Genomic DNA, 16,428 nt, shown 5'->3' with positions numbered 1-16,428 from the left:
CACAACTCTCGAAGTCGGGGGGGGGGGGGCAGCCCGCCCCCCTCCTTTCTCCCCCCCCGCCCCAACCCCCCCGGCCCCCCCCCGCCCAGCCCAGCCCAACCTCAGCCTGCCGCGGAGGGAGGAGGGAGCTGAGGCTTCGAACTGCCCCTCCCGCCTCTCCCTCCTCTCCTCTCCCCCTTTCCTCTTTCTCCTCCCCCATTCCACTTCTCTCTCCTTTTCCTCTTTCTTTGTCCCCTCCTCCCTCCACTCCACCCGCCTCCTTTTACCCCGCCCTGCCAGTCGTCCTCCCACTAGCCCCCTCCGCCTCCCTCTAGCTCCGCCGCCAGAGGCTGAGTCATCGCTGCGGCGCTGCCGGCCGTGCTGGGAGAGCGGGCGAGCAGGTAGGGAGGGTGTGAAGCAAGCGACGCCGTGCGACCCGGCACCGCCGTCTGGGCCCTTTCCCGGAGAGGCCTGGGGAGGGGGCACCAAAGGGGGTTAGGGCCGCGGTGGGGGACGGGCGACGGGCCCCGGAAAGGCACAGATCTTAACCCTCAACCCCCATCCTTACAGGAGCCACTTTGCAGCATTCTCAAAGAGCCGCACATGCAAACTAATACCTAACATTAGTGTGGCATCCGGGCCAGGCATCTCAAACTGATGGCCCACAGACAGATCTGGCCGGCACCTGATCTTTATTTGGTTCACACAGTGTTGTGTTTGTTTGTTCTGAAGTTTTAACTATTAATAGTTGCCAGTACTTAAACATCACTCATTTCTTGGAAAATCAAATTCCCAACTCAAAAAATTAGAATATATGGCAACGCATTTCCCATGATAACTCTAGCCTATTTCTGAGTGGGGATACCTTTGTGTAGTCAGGGCATTGCACCCTCCCTACCTGCTCGCCCTCTAGTTTGCCACAGTCTCCGCTACTCTTTACTGTTTCACCTAGGCCACTGAACTTCCTTTATGTTTCCTGCCAGGCCTCATATGGAATGATTTGTAGTCTAGTCCACCCCATTCATATTTTACATGGGGATTAGGAAGTGAGGGTAGGGCATTTCCCAAAGTCACATATGGCCTTAAAGCTGAAGGGGAACCCCGCTTTTCCTCACCCACTAATCTTTTCTACCAAACCATTCCGACTCCTTTGGTATGCAGGCTAACATAGGGAATTCTTTTGTGAAAAGTGGGTTCCAGAAAATGATCTGGGGATCAGAGTAGACACCAAATGGAAGGTGATTTGGAGTGTCCAGCAGCTCCTCTTTGGAGTTGATGGTAGCTTCTCACAGTCTTTCCCTTGGAGAGGCAATAGATGACAAAACTAGGGTGGATAGATGGATGGAACAGTTGGCCAATCTGGTGTATTTGGTTATAATAAGTTGTTTTCGGGTCATTGGAAACCTGGCTTATGAGACACTGTTGCATAAGGGCTACAAAGGCAGTATGACACTTTGCTTGGATTATTCTCTAGTCTAGTGCATCTCAGCTCCTAATGTGCACATGATTCCTGTAAAGTGTAAATTCTTGCTGGGCATGGTGGCTCACACTTGTAATCCCAGCACTTTAGGAGGCCAAGGCAGGAGAATTGCTTGAGCCCAGGAAATTTGAGAACAGCTTGGGCAACACGGTGAGATCCCAGTCTCCACAAAAAATTAAAAATTAGTTGGGTGTGGTGGCCTGTGCCACCTACTTGGGAGGCTGAGGCAGGAGGATCCCTTGAACCCAGGAGGTGGGGACTATAGTAAACTGTGTGTGTGCCACTATACTCTAGCCTGGGCAACACAGTGAGACCCTTTCACACACACACAAAAAATTTAAAGTGTAGATTCTGATTCAGTAGGGCGGATGGAACCCAAGATCCTGCATTTCTGACAAACTTCCAAGTGATGCCAGTGTTGCAGGCGCCTAGACCCTCCTGCCTTTGAGTGGCAAGGCTGTGCACTCCCTGTGCTTCCGGTCTATTCATAGGTACCATTGCTGCATGACAGCCAAGAGAAGGGGTTTGAAGTCTCACCGTGGACTTCACGGTGGATCTCAGCCTACCCCTTAATAGTCAGCTAACCTCAGGCAGGCTGCTCATCCTCTCTGTGCCTCAATTTTTTCATCTGTTCCACTGAAATCAAAGAATAGTTACTTCCTTAGGAGAATAAAAAAGGCAGAATGAATGTGTGGCCCCAGCACAGTCTGTGCCTCATGGCAGGCCCTCTGTAAAGGTAGTTTCTACCATTGTGCACTGTCTTATGGGCAGTGAAACCCAGAAGCGACGTGGTTAGGGAGTGGGATATGGAAGGGATATGTAAGGTATTTCAGGATAAGAATTGCACCCCTTGGGTGCGGTGGCTCATGCCTGTAATCTCAGCACTTTGGGAGGCAGAGATGGGCAGATCACAAGGTCAGCAGTTTGAGACCAGCCTGACCAACATGGTGAAACCCCATCTCTACTGAAAATACAAAAATTAGCCGGGCATGGTAGCATGCACCTGTAATCCCAGCTAATCCCAGCTACTCAGGAGGCTGAGGCAGGAGAATCACTTGAACCCAGAGGGTGGAGGTTGCAGTGAGCTGAGATCGCGCCACTGCACTCCAGCCTGGGTGACAGAGCGACACAGCATCTCAAAAAAAAAAAAAGAATTGCACCCCTTAATGTGGGCTTCTGAGCCATGCAGGGTGGTCACTGCTCAGCCTACCTCTTAATGCTCTCCCACCTCTGTCCATGCTTCCACCACAATGGCCACCTATTAGGTCCTTCGACCATGGTACCTTCTCCCCTCAGAGGCCTTGCACATGCTGTTCCTCATATTCCAAGCTGGCTGGCTCCTTCTTATCCTTCAGTCTCAGCTCCTGTGTTACTTCCTTGGGGGTACCTTCCCTGATCTCAGAAGTCTAAGGGTTTAGCGTAGAAAGTGGGGAGCAGGGAACATCTCTTTGGGCTGCATGTACATAGGGAAGTCACCGTATGTACTTAGATTCTAAGTTTATTTAGAGCAGCTTTGTGTAGGGGTGAACTAAACGCTGCCTCTGCTGGTCTATACCGTGCCTTTGTGCAGATTAGAAAAAGGGGTGGGACACAGTGGCTCACACCTGTAATTCCAACACTTTGGGAGGCCAAGGTGAGAGAAACACTTGAGGCCATGAGTTTGAGATCAGGCTGGGCAACATAGTAAGACCTCAACTCTACAATTTTTTTTTTTTTTAAATTTTAGAGACAGAGTCTTGCTATGTTGTCAGGCTTCGTGCAGCATATAAACTGTACAGCCTTAAGTGGCAACCCTACTGCTAATGCTTCCCCAAGCTACCTCGTGATTCGCTTAATCCTCCTGTGCCTAGATTAAGTCTCTTTTATAAACTTTCTTAACCCCATAAAACTCATCACAATTGGGATTAGATATCTAGGGAGTTATTTATTTAAAATCTGTCCCCTACACTAGATTGTATTGCATCAAGGCAAAGACAAATCCATCTTGTTCTAGGCTATATCACTAGTGCTTAGCACGGTTCTTGCACTATAGCAGATGCTCCACCAATGTTTTCTGAATATTTCAGGAGCTCATTCTCTACCAGGAAAGCTAGGATTCTTACTGAAACAACTGTGGCATAGGGTGAGACAGGCACAGAGCTAAATGTGTGGTGCAGCCCCAAGGAGGAAGATGTCACTTCTGGCTGCGGGGATGCTCAGGAAGAGGTGGTGTTTTGGCTGGGTCTGACAGAACAGATGGAGTTCATTAGACTTAGATGAGTGGGGGAGTGTTCTTGGCGTTGGGAATAGCAAAAGCAAAGGTGCAGAGGGAAAAAAGTTCAATGTGTTCTGAAGACAAGTCACAAATTGTGATCAGCAGAGTGGCCAAATGTGTTTTGTGAATTACCTGCCAATATTTATTTTAAAATCAGGAGATTTCACATAAAGACCCAGATTTTCCAATTGTCTTGAAAAATTGAAAGCTCCCACCAGGTAGCGATAGACTAGCACTGAGAAGTGGCCGTTTGTTTTGAAAATGTGGGCTTACTCCAGTTTGCCACAGTCCTCACCTTTCCCAATTGCATCACACCCAGCTCTCTTCACTCATTACTGTCCCTTTCTGGCTTTGGAGATGGCAGACAGACCGTTTGATTGGCACACATGAGAGTTGTAAGGAAGATTGGTGCAGATCCTACAGACCCTTAAATGCCACCTAATTAAGTAACCTGGTAACTCTGCAGGGAGTTCAGGGGTCTTCTCCTGTCCCATGGAGCACTGTCCAAGTATCCCTTGGCAGAGCCATGCCTGACTTCAGAAGAAGGAACTTCAGGCCAAGAAGGTTGGTGAAGTTCTAGAAACCAAGGAAGCATAGAGCTCCGCATGAGGCTTTCATAGAGAGAAATCAGTCTCTGTCTCTCCTAGACCGACCCATCAGTTTAGGCATGGTGCTGTGTGGTCTTGCTAAGAGGCAGGGGTGGGTCCTGGGGAAGATGGATGGTGCTTCCAAAAGGCTAAATTTTTTTTTTTTTTGAAACGGAGTCTTGCTGTGTTGCCCAGGCTGGAGTGCAGTGGCGCGATCTCGGCTCACTGCAAGCTCCACCTCCCGGGTTCACGCCATTCTCCTGCCTCAGCCTCCTGAGTAGCTGGGATACAGGCACCCGGCACCACGCCCGTCTAATTTTTTGTATTTTTAGTAGAGATGGGGTTTTCACCGTGTTAGCCAGGATGGTCTTGATCTCCTGACCTCGTGATCCACCCACCTCGGCCTCCCAAAGTGCTGGGATTACAGACGTGAGCCACTGTGCCCGGCCCAAAAGGCTAAATTTTAATCTCAAAGGTTTCTGATTACTGACACATAGGTGATATCTAACTTGCTTTTGTTTAGCCTTGAATATTTTCAAATATAATCTCTAATATTTCTGTTACAATATTGTAGTTTTCTTCTGTTTATAAAAATAATACATCATTTAAAAAAAATTGGAGAACATAGAAAAATAAAGATGAAGATAATAATCTATAGTAATCCTCCCACCCAGATGTAACATGTTAACATGTTGGTGGATTTCCTTATGTTTATTTTTTTCAGTGTATTTATCCTTTTTTTTTTTTTTTTTTTTTTTTTTTTTGTGAGACAGAGTCTCACTCTGTCGCCCAGGCTGGAGTGCAGTGGCGTGATCTCGGCTCACTGCAAGCTCCACCTCCCAGGTTTATGCCATTCTCCTGCCTCCACCTCCCGGTAGCTGGGACTACAGGCGCCCACCACCACACCTGGCTACTTTTTTGTATTTTTAGTAGAGATGGGGTTTCACTGTGTTAGCCAGGATGGTCTCGATCTCCTGACCTCGTGATCCACCTGCGTCAGCTTCCCAAAGTGCTGGGATTACAGGCGTGGGCCACCGCACCCGGCCTGTATTTATATTTTTTAAAAAACAAAGTTGGGAGGCTGGGCACTCATGCCAGAGCTTTGGAAGGCGAAGGTGGCAGGATAGCTTGAGGCTAGGAGTTCAAGACCAGCCAGGACAACATGGAGAGAACCCGTCTCAACAAAAAAATTTTTTTCACTAGCTGGGCAACAGCCAGCTCTGCCTCTGCCAGAGCCTGGAGTCCTGGGTGAATCCTGCAGGTTTTTGGTTGCACTGGCCCAGGAAGGAAGTTGGGGTTTGTCAGGTGGGCTCTCCTGGGGGTCCTCTAGTGGCAGAGGTGAGTAGGGGATTATCCGAGGCATCTGGAGATGCATGTCCCTCAGTTTCCCTGCCCCTCCCTTTCTGAGTAGGTGTACAAATGAGTGACCTAGGCTAAGAAGTGAGTTGCCACAGTGAAATGGGTTGGTTTTTGTCTTTGACACTTTGGGTCTGGGCCCCTCACATTTGCAGCCTGTTGCGACAGACACAGGGAGCTCTATGTGCCAGCCTGTGGCTGCCCTGCTGTAGGGTGTCCTGGGGGTGGCGAGGCTCCTGTGCTCTCGTCTGGGGAGGGGGTGTGCTATGCTGGGCACTCTATCCCTGAATATAGTTTATTTTTTCTACACTTGAATTCTGTTGTAGATTTATGTAAAAATACATTCTCTTTTGAAAATAAAAAATTTCACGTCTTAAAAAAAAAAATTAGCTGGGCAGGCCAGGCAAGGTGGGTCAAGGCTGTAATCCCAGCACTTGGGGAGACTGAGGCAGGCGGATCACCTGAGGCCAAGAGTTTGAAACCAGCCTGGCCAATGTAGTGAAACCCTGTCTCTTTCTGCTAAAAATACAAAAATTAGCCAGGCATGGTGGTGGGTGCCGGTAATCCTAGCTACTTGGGAGGCTGAGGAGGAGAATCACTCCAACCCAGGAGGTGGAGGTTGCAGTGAGCCAAGATCACACCCCTGCACTCCGGCCTGGGCGGCAGAGGGAGACTCCATCTCAAAAAAAAAAAAAAAAAAAAAAAATTATCTAGGTCTAGCGGCACATGCCTGTAGTCCTAGCTACTTGGAAGGCTGAGGTAGGAGGATCTCTTGATCCAGAAGGTTGAGGCTGCAGTGAACCATGAATGCATCACTTCATTCCAGCTTGGGCGACAGAATGAGACCCTGGTTCAAAAGTGAAATAAAACAACATTGGAGTCATATTTCTTTTGCCCTTGATTTGCCCTTTTTCACTTAACATTATATGGTGAATCTTTGTGAGAATGTATTAATGCATTCCTTTCATAAAATTTTACATAAAATTAAATTCAGAAAAGAAAAATACCATATATTGACACCATTTTCCAAGTTATTAAATATGCTTTGAAAAAACATTTTGTGCAGGGGGCAGTGGCTCATGTCTGTAATCCTAGCATTTTGGGAGGCCGAGGTGGGCAGATCACCTGAGGTCAGGATTTTGAGACCAGCCTGGCCAATATGGCAGAACCCCGTCTCTACTAAAAATACAAAAAATTAGCCAGGCGTGGTGGTGGCACTTATAATCCCAGCTACTTGGGAGGCCGAGGCAGGAGAATCGCTTGAACCCAGGAGGCAGAGGTTGCAGTGAGCCAACATCGTGCCATTGCACTCCAACCCAAATGACAGTGCGAGACTCTGTCTCAAAAAAAAAAAAAAATAATAATAATAATAATTAGCTGGGTAAGGTGGCAGGGACCTGTAATTCCAGCTACCCTGGAGACTGATACAGGAGACCTACTTGAACTCAGGAGGCAGAGGTTGCAGTGAGCTGAGATCCTGCCATTTCACTCCAGCCTGGGCTACAGACCATGACTCCATCTAAAAAAAAAAAAAAAAGAAAAGAAAAGAAAAAACATTTTGCCTGTTTGTTTCCTTCCATTCTCAAAGTATAATCAGAGATCTAACTCTGTTCATCTTGCCTAAACAGATAAAATTAATATTATCACCTCCATTTTACAGAGGAAGTTGAGACTCAAAAATGAAGTGATTGGGCCTGGCGTGGTAGCTCACGCCTATAATCCCAGCACTTTGGAAGGCCAAGGCGGGCGGATCACCTGAAGTCGGGAGTTCGAGACCAGCCTGGCCATCATGAAATGCCGTCTCCACTAAAAATACAAAAAAATTAGCTGGGCGTGGTGACAAGCGCCTGTAATCCCAGCTACTCAGGAGGCTGAGGCAGGAGAAGCACTTGAAGCTGGGAGGTGGAGGTTGCAGTATCGCGCCATTGCACTCCAGGCTGGGTGACAGAGCCAGACTCCGTCTCCAAAAAAATTAAAATTAAAATAAAAAAAAAAAAAGAAGTGATTTACTCAAAATCAAGTAGCTAGTAGCCCTCGGAGGGCAGGACTACAAACCTCAGGCCTTCTGAATCTAGGTTAGTGGTGCAGGGGAGGGCACGCACACAAGCCTGCTCCCCCTACCCCATTGCAGTTAGACAAAGACAGCTGTGCTTTAAGTTATGAGAATTAAGAAGGATTTAAACTGAATGAAGTTAATTTGGGTGGACTTCATGGAAGCAGCAGGCTTCATGTAGGATCGAGAAAAGGTCTGTCAAATTCATAGGTACATTAGGCACCCAAACCCACTGACTCCCGGGCTAATAATAACTGGCCTTTGTGGCGGCAAGCCCCTTACTAAGGCTTTGAATACTCCTTATGTTAGTTAATCCTCACACCCCATTGTATGAAGCACTGTTATTTTCACCGATTTAAAATGAAGAAACAGAAGTACAGAGAGGGAAAGTGACCAGCTCGGGGTCGCACAGCTACTGAGTACCAGGGCAGAGACTTGAATTCCGTCCGCCCGGCCCCAGAGCGGGACCCGCCACTGCCTCCAGGCACCCTCCCTGCCTGGGTGATGGCTGAGCCCCAGGCGGAGGCTTTGTCCCCCCAGCTGCGGAGAGCAGGGACTCCCAAACACGAAGGGCCCCACCTGCGCTGGTGGTATGCAGAGGACACGCAGGCCTCGCTGGGATGATGCGGGCGGGGGTGCTGTGCGACAACTGCCTGGCGGGACAGGTTACCTGAGCCCGTTTCCACCACTGCGCCGTTCTCAGCATTCCCGAAGGGGGAAAATAGATACGGAAAAAAAAAAAAAAAGGATTCCCCGGAGTATTCAGCATCCCAGCCGCCAGTCCTCAGCCACAGTATCTTGATTCCTGTTTGATTCTGAAATAAATTCCATCAAGAAAGAGTATCATGGCTGGGCGCGGTGGCTTACGCCTGTAATCCCAGCACTTTGAGAGACCGAGGAGAGCGGATCACTAGGTCAGGAGATCGAGACCATCCTGGCTAACGCGGTGAAACCCCGTCTCTCCTAAAAATAAAAACAGCCGGGCGTGGTGGTGGGCGCCTGTAGGCCCAGCTACTCGGGAGGCTGAGGCAGGAGAATGGTGTGAACCCGGGAGGCGGAGCTTGCAGTGAGCCGAGATCGCGCCACTGCACTCCAGCCTGGGCGACAGAGCGAGACTCCGTCTCAAAAAAAAAAAAAAAGAGGATCAGACTTGCAATCAAGAGATACGGCCTGAGTTCTAGTCCTGCCCCTGCCACGATCTGACTGTGTGACCTTGGGCCAGTCGCTTCCCCTCTCTGGGCGGCGGACGTTAAAGCTGGCCTTTTCCCCGTCTCTGCATCTCACATCCCCCTGCGACGTGGCCGTCGAGCTTTCGGGGTGCTGGGGGGCACGAGCTGCGCGCAGGTCGCGGGGTCCGCGGGTAGCGGCCCACTCTGCTTCCGCCCGGCACGGTGCTGTTGAAACGGCTCCAGGATCCTGCGGAGACTCAGCCCCGCCCCACTGCCCTTCGGCGTGAAGGTCTGCACAAGGTCGGGGAGGCTCTTGCATTCCTCACTCCGTCCCTGTTCCCTGGGGCAGCTCACGTGAATGGGCACCTATCCTCCAACCTGATAGCGCTCCTCGGCAGCCCTCGGTTCATCCTCCACAGAGCCGCGGGTGAGCGTTGTCAGGCACAGCCCTGCTGGCCCTTTCCGTTCTTTTTTTTTTTTTTTTTTCTTTTTTCTTTTTTGAGGTAGAGCCTCTATCGCCTCGGCTGGAGTGCAGTGGCGCGATCTCGGCTCACAGCAACCTGCCCCTCCGGGGCTTTTAGCCTCGTGCTTTAGCCTCCTGAGTAGCTGAGGCTACAGGCACGCGCCACCACGCCCGGATAATTTTTGTATTTTTAGCAGAGACGGGGTTTCACCATTCGTTGGCCAGGCTGGTCTTGAACATCTGACCTCAGGCGATCCACCCGCCTCCGCCGCCCAAAGTGCTGGGAATACAGGCGTGCGCCACCGCGCCCAGCCCTGCTGGTCCCTGTCGAAGGAAACCTTCGCTGGCTCCCTAGTGCCCTGGAATAACACTGAAAACCCCGGAATAACACTGAAGGCCTGTCTCCATCTGCCCCAACATCACTCCCCAGTTTCGCGTTCCTCCCTCACCTTAAGGAAGTGCTTAGAGATTTTTAAAGCAGAGGTTCAGGGGTCTACCAGTTCCTAGCTATGTGACTTTAGGCCAGTTGCTGCTTATTGCTAAACCTTGATTTCCACATCCTTAAAATGGGGGTGGCAGCACCCATTCCGCAGTACAGGCTGAGGATTAAGTGAGTCACTTAGCATAGTTCCTGGAGCATACTCAACTCACCCTAAGTGCTTATTATAATTCTCAACCCACATTTGGCTACCACCTCCTACTTCCTCAAGCTTGTCATTGTCTTTCCCTATATTGTGCCTCCACGCATACCTGGAAAGCCCTTCCTCTTCCCTTCCCCACCCAGTAGGTTCTTACACACCCTTTAAAGCCCAAATCAAAGGCCATTGTCTTTAAAGCCCAAATCAAAGGCCATACCCTTCCTGCCAACAGGATAAAGAGTTCTTCCTCTATCTGCTCATCACCACCTAGGGACCACACTTAACATCACACACGGTGGACAGCTAGCATTTAGTGCCTCCTGCCAACCTCAAAGGAAGAGGCTGGGGCACGAAATATAATTTAAAGAGTTTACTTGAGGCCGGGCACAGTGGCTCAAGCCTGTAATCCCAGCACTTTGGGAGGCCCAGACGGGCGGATCACGAGGTCAGGAGATCGAGACCATCCTGGCTAACACGGTGAAACCCCGTCTTTGCTAAAAAAAATACAAAAAAACTAGCCGGGCGTGGTGGCGGGCGCCTGTAGTCCCAGCTGGTTGGGAGGCTGAGGCAGGAGAATGGCGTGAACCCGGGAGGAGCTTGCAGTGAGCTGAGATCCGGCCACTGCACTCCAGCCTGGGCGACAGAGCGAGACTCCGTCTCAAAAAAAAAAAAAGAAAGAAAATTATTGCTAATTTTGGGAGAGGTGGTAAGTGTATTGTTGTTATGGAAGACAATGATCTAATTTTTGGAAATACATGCTGAAGTGTTTAGGGCTGAAGTGTTAGAATATCTGTAATTAGTTTTAAAATGCTTTAGCCACACATTTTATATATAGCGAGATGGAGAAAACAGTAAAATGTTGACAATTGTTGCTATGTGATTGATGTATAGGTATTTGGTTTATTGTTTTTTCTATTTTTCTGATACTTTCAAAATAAAAAATTTCTTTCCTTTTTTTTGAGACATGGTCTCAACTCCGGGACTCAAGCAATCCTCCTGCCTCAGCCTCCCAAAGTATTGGGATTACAGGCGTGAGCCACTGCACCTGGCCCAAAATACAAACACTTCTCCAGTGCTCTAATAGCAAATTTGGGGCCCTCATTAATATCGCAATATGGCCACACGCGGTGGCTCATGCATGTAATCCCAGCACTTTGGGAGGCCGAGGTGGGCAGATCACAAGGTCAGGAGTTCGAGACCAGCCTGACCAACATGGTGAAATCCCATCTCTACTAAAAATACAAAAATTAGCTGGGCGTGGTGGCACACACCTGTAAACCCTGCTACTCAGGAGTCTGAGGCGGGAGAAACACTTGAACCTGGGAGGCGGAGGTTGTAGTGAGCCAAGATCGTGCCACTGCATTCTAGCCTGGAAGATAGAGCAAGGCTCCGTCTCAAAAAAAAAAAAGTTATAGACTACCCTGGCCAACATGGTGAAACCCTGTCTCTATTAAAAATACAAAAATTAGCCAGGCGTGGTGATGCATACCTGTAATCCCAGCTACTGGGAAGGCTAAGGCAGGAGAATCCCTTGAACCCGGGATGCAAAGGTTATAGTGAGCCAAGATCGTGCCACTGCACTCTGGCCTGGGCGACAGAGCAAGACTCTATCTCAAAAAAAAAAAAAAAAAAAAAATTACAATCTATTGCTGGCATACATCACCTCCATACACGGAATCACAATATATGGAGGTGATATAAGCTAGTAGCTCTTGCCATTCAGATGGCAGATTATGGGCTCCTGGGGATAGCAGCTAGGTTTAGATCAACTATATTTATCTCCGAGTGTCCAGTACATAGTAAATATTCAATAAACTCTCATTGAGGCTGGGTGCGGTGGCTCACTCCTATAATCCTAGCACTTTGGGAGGCCAAGGCAGGCAGATCGCTTGAGACCAGCAGTTTGAGACCAGCCTGGGTAACATGGAGAAACACTTTTTCTACAAAAAATTAAGGCCGGGCGCAGTGGCTCACGCCTGTAATGCCAGCACTTTGGGAGGCCGAGGCAGGCGGATCACGAGGTCAGGAGACTGAGACCATCCTGGCTAACACGGTGAAACCCCGTCTCTGCTAAAAATACAAAAAATTAGACGGGAGTGGTGGCGGGCGCCTGTAGTCTTGAGAGGCTGAGGCAGGCGAATGGCGTGAACGCGGGAGGCGGAGCTTGCAGTGAGCGGAGATCGCGCTACGACACTCCAGCGTGGGCGACAGAGCGAGACTCCATCTCGCAAAAAAAAAAATTGAAAAATTGAAAAATTAGCCGGGCATGGTGGCATGTGCCTGTAGTCCCAGCTACTCGGGAGGCTGAGGTGGGAGAATTGCTTGAGCCTGGGAGGTTAGGGCTGCAGTGAGCTGATATTGTGCCACTGCACTCCAGCCTGAGTGACAGACAGAGACCCTGTCTGGAAAACAACAACAGCAACAACAACAAAACCAAAACAAACGCTCGTTGAAAGAATGAAGACTCTACTATGGCTGGAGTGCATGGTTCATTAGTAAACTTAACTCTTAGGAATCTCTGAACGAAAAATGATAATGGGAAATGTTTTTCAAGCCCTTACTGTGTGCCAAGCTTGGTGCAAAGTCCTTCATATGCATTATCTCATGTAATCCTCACAGTGGTCCTATAAGGTAAAGAAAATACTAGTCCCATTTTACCCCTGAGAAAACTGACACACAGAAATGTGAAAGAGCTTGCCCCTACATTACTCAGTTAGTAATGGCAGAAGAAGCAGCTGGTTCTCACCCTTACACTCCATTGACTTGTACCTTTCTTGTATCATCTGTAAATCAAAGAAAATGGCCAAGGCAGGTATCAGTCATTTTAGGAGGAGGTTTACTTGCCAAAGTTAAGGACGCAAGCCTGGGAGACAGGTATATTCCTTTCTCCAAAGATGATTTTGAGGGCTTCAGTATTTAAAAAGAGAAAGGGTAGATACTGGGGGAATGCACAATTTTCATGTGAGAGGGGTATGGAGGAAATCGTCATTCATTCCTTGACTGGCCCAGTGAATCTGCACTTTTACATAAGATAACGTAAACAATAGGGCAAAGGAAGCAATCCCATATGCATTTGTGTCAGGGGAGCAGAGAGATGACTTTGAGTTCTGTCCTGTGTCATGCACGTGTGATGATAAGCTGTCAATTTACATTGCCAGGGTGAAATTCAACAGAATTGTTTTAGAGTAAAGATCTTGGCGCCCGCCAGGAATTTCCTTGTGGGCAGACTGTGAGGGAGGTATGTAGCTTTTTATCTTTTTTTTTCCTTCTCTTTGTAGCCATCTTATTTAGGAACCAAATGGGGGGCAGGTTTGCTTGACCCAGTTCCCAGCTTGACTCTTCCCTTTGGCTTAGAGAGTATGGGGTTCCGAGATTTATTTTCCTTTCACACACCCTGTCGGCATAAGGAATTACGCGCATGTACCTGTCTTAGCACCTGTGTCTACTAGACTAGGAGCCCTTCAAAAGTGAAAGTAAGAAAACACGTCCACACAAAACCTTGTGCACAAATGTTTGTAGCAGCATTATTCGTAAGAGCGAAAATGTGTCAGCAACCCAAACTGGATTGGTGACTGGATAGACAAAATGTGGTAGATTCATACAATGGAATGTGACTCAGCCATAACAGGGAATGAAGTACTGATACATGCTATAATGTCGATGAACCTTGAAAACATTATGCTATGTGAAAGAAGCCAGTCTCAAACGACTACATATTACGATTCCATTTATATGAATGTCCAGAATAGGCAAATTCATAGAGACAGAAATTAGATTTGTGTTTGCTTAGGACTTGGGGCGGGTGGAGGGGGGATAGAAAGACTGAGGGATAATAGCTAGAAGGCACAAGGATTTGTTTTTTGTTTGTTTGTTTTGTTGTTGTTTTTGTTTTTAAAGACAGAGTCTCTTACTCTCTCCTCCAGGCTGGAGTGCAGTGGCGCCATCCTGGCTCACTGCAGCCTCGGGCTCCTGGGCTCAAGTGATTCTCTTGCCTCAGTCTCCCAAATAGCTGAGACTGCAGGCATGCACCACTATACCAGGCTAAATTTTTTGTTTTCAGTTGAAATGAGGTTGGGTTTTTTTTTTTAATTACAAAATAATTTATTGCCAAAATGCTAACAATCATCTGAGCCTTTAGCAAGTCGTACACTTTGTATTTTGCTTTTATTATAATTTTCATTGACACATAATAATTATACATTTTTATGGCATATAGTGTGATAGTTCAATACATATATACAATGTGTAATCATCAAATCAGGGTAATTAGCATATCTGTCACTTCAAATATTTTTCGTTTCTTTTTTTTTTTTTGAGACGGAGTCTGACTCTGTCCTCCAGGCTGGAGTGCTGTGGCGCGATCTCGGCTCACTGCAAGCTCCGCCTCCTGGGTTCATGCCATTCTCCTGCCTCAGCCTCCTGAGTAGCTGGGACTACAGGCGCCTGCCACCACGCCTGGCTAACTTTTTGTATTTTTAGTAGAGATGGGGTTTCACCGTGTTAACCAGGATGGTCTTGATCTCCTGACCTCGTGATCCGCCCACCTTGGCGTCCTAAAGTGCCGGGATTGCAGGGGTGAGCCACCATGCCTGGCCTATCATTTCTTTGTGTTGGGACAGGGATTCCTTTTGAGGTGATGAAAATGTTCTAAAATCTATTGTATGGCCGGGAACTGTGGCTCATGCCTGTAATCCCAGCACTTTGGGAGGCCGAGGAGGGTGGATCACCTAAGGTCAGGAGTTTGAGACCAGCCTGGCCAACATGGTAAAACCTTGTCTCTATTAAATACATAAAAATTAGCCGGATGTGGTGGTGGCCGCCTGTAATCCCAGCTACTAGGGAGGCTGAGGCAGGAGAATTGCTTGAAGCCAGGAGGCAGAGGTTGCAGTGAGCCGAGATCACGCCACTGCACTCCAGCCTGGGCGACAAGAGTGAGGCTCTGTCTCAAAATAAATAAATAATAAAGAAAGAAAGAAAGAAAGAAAGATTGATTGTAGTGACAGTTGCACGACTCTTTAATATACTAAAAACAATTGAATTTACATTTTAGATGGGCAAATTATATTGTGTGTGATTATATCTTAGTAAAGCTGAAAAAAAGGAAATACCCAGTTCACCCGTGAATCTGCCAAGCTAGTTTAATGAATAAAACTAGTGAATGAATGGCTGTTTCCCTTGCAGTTGACAAAAATATGCCCTAGTTCCAAAGTCTGAAATGAATTCCCTTGACTGTGTCAGGGGCATGCTCGCGCCTAGCTCTCGGGAACCCATTAGTGTACTAATAAGAAACCTGATAATTCAGTCAATAATTCCTGAGGTTGTCAGTGCCACTCTGGAAGAAGAGAGAAATGCACAGACAGTTTCTTCTGATACAAGCTGTGGGATTGCAGAGCAAAGGGCCGCCAGGATGTTCTGCCTGGAAAAGGGCCCCCGGAGATCTCACTGTGGTCTGTTCCCACTTGGCTAATCTTGAGTAATTTATGTGGGCTTATCTGACTATTCCTGTTTTTCCCCTCACCCTGGACTTTCAGAAGGACTGTTGTAGTTAAAGCTCCAGAATAAAGCAACTCCTGAGGTTCTGTGGGAATAACTTCACTGAGAAGGACACAAACACTTCAGTGGATGTCAATCACATGGCAGGGAAGGAGGGCTTGTTTAAAATAAAGATTCCTGGGCCCCATTCCTGGAGATTCAAATTTCGTAAAAGGCCATGGACTCTGCATTTTAAATAAAGCATTAGGCCAGGTATGGTGGCTCATGCCTGTAATTCCAGCACTTTGAGAGGATGGCTTGAAGCCAGGAGTTCAAGACCAGCATGGGCAACATAGCAAGACCCCTCTTTCTACAAAAAACAATTTAAAAACAATTTTAAAATAAATAAATAAAGCACCTGAAGTGTTCCTGAAACAGAGAACTACTGGCCATGTGAGACACACCGACCTAACTGAAGAATAGAAAGGAGAAAATGAACATGTACATTACCTCAGGCATAAAAATGGGTTTGCTTAGGAATCTTAGAGACCATTGAATTGAGTAGTTTTCCTACTGTGTCCACAGGAACTCCTTAGGGCTCCATGGAACACCTGGAGGGGACTGTTGCGTGGTGGAGGGACTGAGGTGCAAATGGGTCTACCCCAGCACATGCCCCTTCAACAGCTCCATTTTAATCCATTTTCTATACTGGAGATTGAGTTCTATTGCCTAAAAACCACTAAGCCTGCCCTGTCCCTCCTTTGCAAGTGGAGAAACTGAGGCCCGGAGAGGAAAACGGGTTTTCCCAAGGCAATGGCAGAATCAGAAATGATGCCAGGACTCTTGTTCCCATCCAGAGCCCTTCCCATTAGGGAATTCCAGTTTTTGATACATCCATTCATTTTTGGGTGGCTTCTCTTCTCTGCCTCCAGCAAATCACACATAAGACAGCAGGGCCTGGACTAGGGTGAGGGGAA

The 16,428-nt window shown here is 47.9% G+C and overlaps 1 protein-coding gene across 1 annotated transcript in view; it reads left to right on the top strand.

The window, feature by feature from the left end:
• Positions 1–284: 284 nt before the first annotated feature.
• Positions 285–16,428, top strand: part of LARP1 (La ribonucleoprotein 1, translational regulator) — a 135,006-nt gene continuing 118,862 nt past the window's right edge. Inside the window, exon 1 of the mRNA XM_017875707.1 lies at positions 285–380. The gene's annotated coding sequence lies outside the window, so the exon portion shown is untranslated. The remainder of the gene's footprint in view (positions 381–16,428) is intronic.

This window comes from Rhinopithecus bieti, unplaced genomic scaffold (assembly GCF_001698545.2).
Source record: "Rhinopithecus bieti isolate Rb0 unplaced genomic scaffold, ASM169854v2 scaffold_7673, whole genome shotgun sequence".
Lineage (NCBI taxonomy): Eukaryota > Metazoa > Chordata > Mammalia > Primates > Cercopithecidae > Rhinopithecus > Rhinopithecus bieti.
Note: the sequence above shows the minus strand (reverse complement) of the source record. Positions and strands in the feature narration are given on the sequence as shown.